Consider the following 9,627-nt stretch of genomic DNA (forward strand, 5'->3'; position numbering starts at 1 on the left):
GGTTTTCTTTGAGTGCATTTTCCTAAGTCAACTAAACACAAGCTGATTGAGAGGCTCAGGCTTTACAGCCCAAAGCTTTTGACACAACTCAAACAGATGACCAGAAGACACAAAGACACTTTTCCAGTGAATGAACACCCTTTTCTATTTAAATTCAAAAACTCAGGTATCTGAGCCAAAAGCCAAAATGACTGTAACGTGATTACATGTAGACATGATCCACGAAATGAAGCTTATGCGTAAATTCAATAAGGAAGCTCTGTAATCAGCCATCTGGCTGTTTCCTGGGTGTTAGTCTGCTTTTCTGTTCTCTGCAGCTCTGTGACTTTCCCACGCTGTCAATCTCAGTAGCGTTATCATTACTCTGGTCCAATTCTGTCATGATGGGTGCTTGGAGTCCAATTGGCAAATACATTAATTCCCTAATCTCCATAAATCATGTTCAAATCCTCCAAGTTGATCTCTCCTTATTGAGCTGCAACAAAAAAGTGGTGGCGCTCCGAGAGGATATGAAAACAAAACACCCGAGAAGTGATGTGACGTTTGTAATCAGCTCTTTGGAGAATTAAAGGTTATAATGTAACATAATACTGTAAAGCTTTGTGGTCTAATCATGGTGTATTTTAGTTACCGGCCCCGGCTCGGACAATCTTGGTCGTTGTGTCCTTGGGCAAGACACTTCACCCGTTGCCTACTGGCTGGTGGTGGTCAGTGTTCGGCAGCCTCGCCTCTGTCAGTGCGCCCCAGGGCGGCTGTGGCTACAATGTAGCTTGCCATCACCAGTGTGTGAATGCGTGTGTGAATGGGTGGATGACTGGATGTGTAAAGTGCTTTGGGGTCCTTAGGGACTAGTAAAGCGCTATATAAATACAGGCCATTTACCAGAGAAATATGATTGTGCCCTTTTCAGATTTTATAGATTTCAGCTATTTCCAGGATCCCGTAACCTCTTATCTTGTTCATATACGACTTTGCATTTCCTCCTCTCACCCCAAACTGATCTAGCTAATGGCAGCCCTCCATGAGCTTGGAGGTTTCCACTTGTTAAAACGAAGTTTTTCTGTCCCACTGTCACCAAGTGCTTGCTTGTCTGATTATTGGGATTTTCCCCTGATTGTTGTTGTAATTTGGTGATATATAACTAAAACTGAATTGAATTGAAGTGAATTGAATTGATACATGCTTTAGACAAAAATAGAAATTGTTGATTATTCTTTACAATACGTTGTCATAAACTCTTTGCCCATACTAAACAATGACCGTCCACAAGGGCCAAATGCCTGACTGCTACGTTTTTGTCTTTACTGGATCTATGTTAACGCTTTAAAGCCTAAACCATGAAATAATTGCCAGAAAATTCAAAAAAGAAATTAAATAGAGTGTTTAGTGCACCTGCAGACAAAATAAGGTAGTACAAAAACTGACATGGTGTTTATGTACACAAGAAACATCAAGATTAAAATGAAGAAAAGTCCTCTTCTTAGACGAGGAGGGTTAAGAACGTGGCACCAGCTTCAGTTTGATTGGTCGTTTTGGTTGTAGCAGACCCTGGATGTCCAGTTCAATGGGGATCTGCAGAGAAGTGGCATGTAGAATAAATAACAATAACACACAAAACTAACAGTTAGAGAAGATGATCTGGGCTCTCACCTCGGTCTCCTTACACACAGAGAAGCTGTACCTCTGGAGGATCTCCACTATTGCAAGTTTCATCACAACCAGAGCAAATCGCATCCCAATGCAGTTCCTCGGGCCTGCTCCAAAAGGCATGTAGCTGTACGGATCAATTGTCTCCTTGTTTTCCTTGCTGAACCTGAGAACACACACACACACACACACACACACACACACACACACACACACACACACACACACACACACACACACATTATTAACAACAGAAACTGGGATATATCCCACAGAGCTTCATTCTGCTTTGTCACATCAGACACCTTTCCGTACCTCTCAGGTTTGAATTTCTCTGGTTCAGGCCAAATCTCGGGGTCCCGGTGCATCGGCCAGGTGGGTACCATGACAACCATACCTTTTGGAATCACAAAGCCATTTATCTCCACACTGGCCTTGGCCACACGCTCCAAACGTGAAGCAATGGGGAACAATCGGAGAGACTCATTGATGACACAGTCGAGATACTCCATCTGCATTAGTTCCTGGTACTGGATGGGAGCCTGAACACAAGCACATAAACATGACTGATGATAGAGACATAGTAAGAAGCTGAACCCTGTGCTGATTTTATATATGAGTACAATATATAAAATAATATAATCACCATAACACAATATTATTATAACACATTATATCTACTGTATGATTTACTTTAGTTTAGTTATGCTAGAAAGAAATATATTGTCTTATATTAAGAATTCTGTGTGGTTACCTTGTTAGGGAAGGTTGCATCCACCTCCTCCTGCAGCTTTTTCATCACCTGAGGGTTTGTTGCCAAATTGTAAGACAAGAAAGTGAGAGAGCTGCTGGTCGTTTCGTAGCCAGCAAAGAGGAAAGTCATCGCTTGGGAAAGGATCTCATGATCTGTCAGACCTGAGGAGGTAGGAGGGATATACACGTTAGAACAGCTTTAAGCTGGTTTTTCCATGTGTGGAGACGTGTGTCCGTGTATCACCTTTATCCTGTTTGGAATCATTATTTTGCTGAGAGTCGATCATTAGCTGGAGGAAGTCCACTCGAGTCTGGAAGTCAACAAACACAGTCTGAGAACAGCTGTGATTTTATGTCAGAACAGGTTATTGGTACAAACACAAACTCACAGCTGTACCTTTTGTTTGCTGGTCTCTCGATCAATCTTGATCTTCTGTAGTGCAGCGTAAAAGAAGTCTGTCACAGATGCAGGGAAAAAGGAAAACTCCAATTTTTCCAATATGGGAATCATGAAGGGAAAGAAGGCTGAAATTAAACAAACAAGAGGACATTTATTAATGGAAGATGAAGGACAGCAGCTGCATTGATGGACATGTTGTAGTGGTGCCCAGTTTGATCCCAGGAGGAGACACAAATCCTTTAGACTGCACCAGGAAAAAATCTGCCAAAACAAACACGCAGAGCTACAAGCCAAGGTAAACACTTGTTGAATAACGGGAGCAGTCAAAAGGAGCTTCATGTATCAAAATGAATATATTACCAATAGTGAGGACGATGGGGCTGAAAAGGTCAAATTTCAGCATCTTTTTGATGTTCGTGACAAAAGGATCTGAGGGGTTGTTGAGAGAGTCGATGTCCACACTGAAGGCGGTGCTGGTTACCACATCCATACTGTGGGTCCGAAAAACCTGCAAAACCACACAAACACATCAAACATGACCTTTATTATTGCAGACTTAGAAGAGATGAATCTGCGTTTTTTCTGATGTATTTAAATGAAAACGGTATGAGAGTTCTCACTCTTTCAGCTCTAGAGGTTCATCTTTATCTGCTTTCTTTTTCATGCTGCTGATCAGGACGGCTGAATGCTGCTTCATGATGTCAAACATCTGAGGCACAAACAGACAAAAAACAACAACGTCAAAAATGTTGAAACCGGATGCAATTACAACAGCACAGAGTATATATTGGGACTTCCAGGTTATACTCGGCACAGATGTTCCTGTACACTATGCCGGCCACTTGGTTATGGCGTTCCATGAATGCCCTGCCTGCTAGCATCTTGCACCCTGCCATCATGAGCTGGACTGTCTGAGGGGCATCTTTACACAGCCTGCACCTGGGGCCTTGTCTGATGTGATAGACCCCAGCCTCTATGGATCTTGTGCTCAGAGCTTGTTCCTCTGCTGCCATGATTAGTGCCTCTGTGCTGTCTTTCAGTCCAGCTTTGTCCAGCCACTGGTAGGACTTCTATCTGCCGATGGTACATACCATGCAGGAGCCTGTCCTTCCATGATGGTTCCTCGTCTTACTCCTCTTTCCCAGGTTTCTGCTCCCTGAGGTATTCACTGATGCTTCAGTAGGGGCCATCTTCCTGATGTATTCATGGCTGTTCATTGTCTCATCCTGGACTGCCTCCTTCCTTCTGCTTAGCGTACAGCCTCAGGTTGCCCGACTTGGGGTGAGTCATAGGCCTTCTTGTAATCAATCCAGGCAGTGCACAGGTTGGTCAGCCTAGTTTTGCATGATTCTTGATGAAGAAGGTGCCTAAGAAGCACAACAAGCTGCCCATACCTGAGGCCTTGCAAACTGCCAATTAAAGACTCATAGCCTTGGCTAGTGCCTTGAAGAGGTATACCAGAGATAGAAGGCAGGAGAATAAATCAGCTGTAATCCCCTGAGCCATTCAAGGTGTTCTCTCAGTGGCAAGGGAACAATATGAGAACAGCCCCACCAAGGCTGGGGATGGAGCAATACTGGAAGAGCATAAAGTACTTTCAATCTACAGAGATCTACAGAGATATGCAGACTATACAGTATATTTATGTTACTTAATTTTTATCCACCACACGAGGGAGTATTATTGCCAGCATTATGTTATGCTTGGATAATGACAATAAAGAAACTTGAATCTTGATGCTATGTTTACCTTTTTAAGTGAATGCTTTTTGCTTCTTTTGTTTTTCAGCATGCAAAAAAAAAAAAAAAAAAGCCAGAGGAGGCAGAGAGTGGGAGAGGGATGTACCTCTTTCAATCTCCCAGAGGTGAAGGAGGGAGAAAGGACGCTGCGGATCCTCCTCCACTGATCATCCTCTGCAACTGTCACAGCATCGTACAGCGGCCCATTCAGACGGAAATTCTGTAATAACATTCAAAGCAGCTGGTGATGAGGACAGAAGGTCAGATTTTTTTTAAAAAGAGACTGATTGAGTCGTATAATGTCCTTACTAACCCTGCGGTTTGTGAAGAAAGAGTAACACTCCTTTATCAGGATAGTTTTTATCATAGCAGGATCAGTGATACACAACACGGGCTGACGGCCATCAAAAATGCTGCGTACCACGACAGTAGAAGAAACAAGAAATAAAACAACTGAACATGCGAACAAGTGAAAGTAATACATTTTTCACTTTCACTTTCACACAGGTCTGCATGATTATTATTTACATCCATAGAAAAGCAGTCATGTACTGTAGACAACATAACTTACCCCCACATTTTCCCATATTTCTTATGACACTCTTCATCAAAGTTAAAAAATCCCTGGAAATAAGAACGAGATATACGGATGATTAATGAAACTTACCAAAAACACAGGTCACGTTTAACAAAGTAGAGACATTACAGGCATAACTGCATCAGTGACGTTAACTTCTAATGATACTGAAGTAACGTTGTGAGGTTTTCTACTTCCTGAGTTAACTAGTTAATCCAGATGTCTCAGTGGCTTTAATCAAAAGTCCGTCACAAGCTACTCAGATATTATTGCTTAAGAGTGCTTGTTGTTGTGTACAGCAGCCAGTTTGCATGTTTCATGCCATACAAATGTGTTTGACAACAGGTGCCTAACATTTAGAGGGGTCAGGGTGAAAGGGTCTTTCATAACCTGAAAATAACTGTACAAAACAACAGCTAAATAAAAAAAACTACACTATTCAAATATGATTGTAGTTGAAAAACCAATGAGCTATTGGAAGACATTGTCCTCGGTGTATACAGTGTAGGCTGGTATCGTAACCCACCTTTCTATATGCCAACATGGTGCCAAAAAATGGGATAGGTGAGGGCCCAGGGACGCCTAATCTCTTAAATGTCCCATATGTCCAGCAGGAATACCTGGAACAGGTGTAAGACATTTAAAAAAGCAGCACAAATGGTACAAATACCTGAACACATCCAGTAATCTTTAAAACTTACACAAACAGCAGCGTGACGAGGGCAGCCAGCAGGGTCCACGTCTCTGCGGACAAGAAGAAGAAGTACCCCATGTCTGCAACGTTCCTCTCTTCTCTCAGCGATTACACAAACCTATGTGACGAGAGGCTTTTGTCTCCTGCTGCACATACATGTTCTGTGAGTAAGGAAGGGGCGTTGGAGCCGATCCAATGGCAGGAGGAAGCATAAACAGAGACAGAGCTCGAGGAGCATTTACTGTGTATCAGTTAGTTTGATTAGCTCTGCCATGTGTAGTACTGCAGTCTTCATCATTTGTTATTGTACAGCTTGGATTAAAAAAGAAAGAAACCAGCTTGGATTAGCATATAGGTTTTTCTTCTCCTACACAAGAACTGAATGTTTTTCACATCGTAGTTTCTTCAATAAGTGTATGATTCAAACACCAAACATCAAGTCATTCAGCACGCTATCAGTCAGACTGTTTTATGTATACATGCTTAATTCCATACTGTGCTCACAGAAAAGCATGTCCAGACGTGCTCGGTGCTTTCTGTTGGTGGCAGAAAATGCTTTCACTGCTTCTTCCCAGTATGTGCTCACAGCACAGAAAGAGAAAAGAGGCTGAAGAGTTTTCTTATTCTTATTCGTACCAAGGGTAGGTGCACAGTTTTGCTAAACCAGTGACAAAGATACTTCTGAGCCCCTGAAACAAGAGCCATGAAGTGGTTACAGGAAGAGGGTGACAGATGAAGCAATTTTAAACAAAAAGCACTCCCAGAGCGCAAACCTCCACCAAGGCAGCTCACTCTCTAGACAGTATTTACTTTTCAAGGACAGTACTTTATTGTCTGTATATTCATTTTGTCTCATTTGTTCTTTTTAAAAGCACTTTAAGAAGGTTTTTTTTGTGTAGTTTAATAGCAGATAAGGCAAGGATGATAGATGTTTAGTTTGATTACACAAACATCATGTAGGTTGGACGAATAACAGCTATTGATTTGGTAATAACTTTATATGAATAGCTTAAGCTTTTTATATAGCTTGTTATATAATATTATACTTCAGTGTATTTCTAACTAGGAAGCTCTTTCAATACTTTCTTTAAAGGCATATGTTGGACATTTTAGAGTCATCTTGAAATAAAGGCAAATGTAAATGTAAAAGTGAGGTCAGATATTATATATTTGGATGCGAACTATAATGTGATATTTACAATCCCAATGTACCAGGATCACTTTCTAAAAGTTGCCAATACAAAGACAGGCAGAACAATTTTAAGCAGTTTTAAAGATTAAAAAAATATTTTATGAAAGTTTGACCTTTTGACCTTAAAGAAGAGGTCAGAGGTCCAAATGTGATATTTAGAATCCTCATATACTATTCCCTGTATACACCTATATGTTGCCAATACAAACAACTGCAGTAAGAAACATAGTTTTAAATAGTTCTATATAGCATTATTATCACTTTGATGAACACTGTACTGCCTGTGTAGCTTTATTAGGTTTTATACAGTAAAGTGATATTGTGATCGAATATGCTAAATTGCACTGCATTACATCAAAAGATTTGGTTTTATATTGAAGACGATCATAACTTGTCCATTTAAAACAAAGTCTAAATCCCAAACTAGAGCCTTATGAATAAAATGGCTGAAATTTCTGAACATTTAACACAATATGCCTGTGAAAGTCCTTGAATTAAAGTACCTTGATTGTTTGATTTAACGTCAGCTATGATAGTGTACGGAGGCAAAATTAACAAATTACCCCCCCAACCCACTAGTGTTAAAAAAAATGCACCAAATTGGATATTATCTGAAAACCAATGCTTGGAATAACAAATCAAATCAAACGCAGTACCCAATGATGGTGTAACGTACAGGCTCTTTCATTTTCACCCCTTATAAATAGAACATGCTTGCGTGAGCCTACATGTTGTGTAACAGGCGGTTTAAGATGAATTGTACTGAAAGAGTGCTTCCTTCCTTAAATAAAATCATGAAAACATGTAGTAGGCAAGTCCAGATCAATGCAATAATTGCATTGATTGCCTTGCAGAGCGTTGCTGACACGCTAACACAGATAAGTGCAAACATGTGACTCCACGTTCGCATGAAGACAGGTGTAAAGGTGAACCAGGTGAAAAGGTACCTGGAGCTCCAACAGAGGGAAAGGTTACTGTTGGGGATGAGCAGTAATCAGTGTTTTTCCTGATGTTTGTAAAGTCTGCTCTGTCCTGTGTATTTTTTGCTGAATGTAAATAAAACGTTATCGTGTAACCCTTTCACACAGTCTTTATAGCTCAGACATTTTCAGTAACACAGTGTAAACACACTCCTTGTGAACATGAAGGAAACCCTTTTGCCACACATTCGGTCGTTGCGCAAACAGCTGGCAGAGTCACAGCTGATGCCATAAATGGACAGCATGAGCGCCGATCCTGAGTCAAGGTCAGAGTGTTAAGCTCTATTTAAAAATCACCTCTCAGACGCACCCAATGACTTTAATACACAACTCTTCATCATATTTTATGTTTCAGAGTTCACAGTCTCTGGCTTGGAACTGAGTCACTTTGGCTCTTTTCATCTTTCCATATCCCAGACTTTAAAATATAATTTAAAAAATGTACATTTCAAAGTCTTTCTATGACTAGAGGCCAGCTATTTGATCCAGCTCACCAACAAGTTGTGATCAGTTGACAGTTCTGCTCCTCTCTTCACAAGAGTGTCCAAGATATACGGCGATTACACGATTCAATTACAAAATCAGAGATTAGGCTACCTGGTGTTAGGTCCACTTATGGACACCTTTATGCTCAGACTTGGTGCTCATTATGGACCAACTGTGGTTAGCACTGAAGTTCAGGAACAGAACCTCACTTGGGTTCAGACTGGGCTGTTCCTCCCAATCAAACCATTCAAGTTTCACTGTCATTCCAAAAAAGAGATGGTTTTGTATCCAGCAATGGAGTCACTGCCCAGGGCACGTTCCAGCTTGAGTTCAACCCTGTTCAGAACTCAAGCTGACAATTGAACCAAGGCCCACAATACCTGGTTTCTCCTAACCTCATACACTAGCTCAGGTTAGTGAGTTAAGTGACCCTTTGTCCCTGAAGCCAGTTTGGGAAACCTGTGATCTGACTGCTGCACATTCTACATTGCATCAAACAGCCCCTCCTCTTGATGGTTGGCCCACAGGAAAGCAGGTCCATTCAGTGGTTCCAGGCTGGGCCTCTCCTGGTGCCACGGGCTAAGGCCCAGCCAATTCTTCTCTTTTATTGGATAGTGTAGCAGTGAGGAAACTGGAGAGAAAGAGCGAGGAAAGGCATGCAGCAAAGGGCCACAGGTCAGACTCAAACTGCGCTGCTGCACTCCAGCCATGTGGTTACCTGTTCACCCACTGAGTTAAGTGGCACCCAGGCCGCTCAGAGCGCAGTTTGTGAGGATTACCCTTTGTGCGTGAGTTGATATCCCAGTGTTGGTGTTGTTTCTACATCATCATAATAATGTTGGTCCAAGATCAGCATAGCAACTGACCAGTGAAGTTGAAGCTGGTTGGACGGCCTGAGGATGTCATGTCTCCTTTTTTGCAGATATGATTTTTTTGCCTTCATCAAGAGATGACTTCCAGCTTGCACTTGGGAGGTTTGCAGCTTAGTGTGAAGAAGAAGTAATGAGATGTAGCATCTCCAAGTCTGAAGCCATTGTTGTAACCCAGAAAAGGGTGGTGTGCCCACTCTGGGCTTGGTATTAGTTGCTGCCCCAAGTGAAGGAGTTAAATAATCACTGAGTCCTGTTTATGAGTGAGGGGAGATGCTGACAGGTAAAGA

General features: G+C 41.6%; 1 long non-coding RNA gene and 1 pseudogene across 2 annotated transcripts; one reads left to right on the forward strand and one right to left on the reverse strand.

The window, feature by feature from the left end:
• Positions 1-55: 55 nt before the first annotated feature.
• Positions 56-5,900, reverse strand: LOC143412281 (cytochrome P450 3A40-like; annotated as a pseudogene). The gene is made up of 13 exons (XR_013098922.1): positions 5,818-5,900; positions 5,643-5,736; positions 5,111-5,163; positions 4,853-4,952; positions 4,646-4,759; positions 3,421-3,509; positions 3,161-3,308; positions 2,798-2,925; positions 2,645-2,711; positions 2,402-2,562; positions 1,963-2,189; positions 1,651-1,813; positions 56-1,572 (listed from the first exon to the last, which is right to left on the reverse strand). The product of XR_013098922.1 is annotated as a cytochrome P450 3A40-like (transcript).
• On the forward strand, positions 4,711-8,083 carry LOC143418977 (uncharacterized). Its single transcript, XR_013098923.1, has 2 exons — positions 4,711-4,799; positions 5,826-8,083. It is a non-coding gene; the product is annotated as an uncharacterized LOC143418977 (long non-coding RNA).
• Positions 8,084-9,627: the final 1,544 nt, after the last annotated feature.

The sequence above is a fragment of the Maylandia zebra genome, linkage group LG6 (genome assembly GCF_041146795.1).
Source record: "Maylandia zebra isolate NMK-2024a linkage group LG6, Mzebra_GT3a, whole genome shotgun sequence".
Lineage (NCBI taxonomy): Eukaryota > Metazoa > Chordata > Actinopteri > Cichliformes > Cichlidae > Maylandia > Maylandia zebra.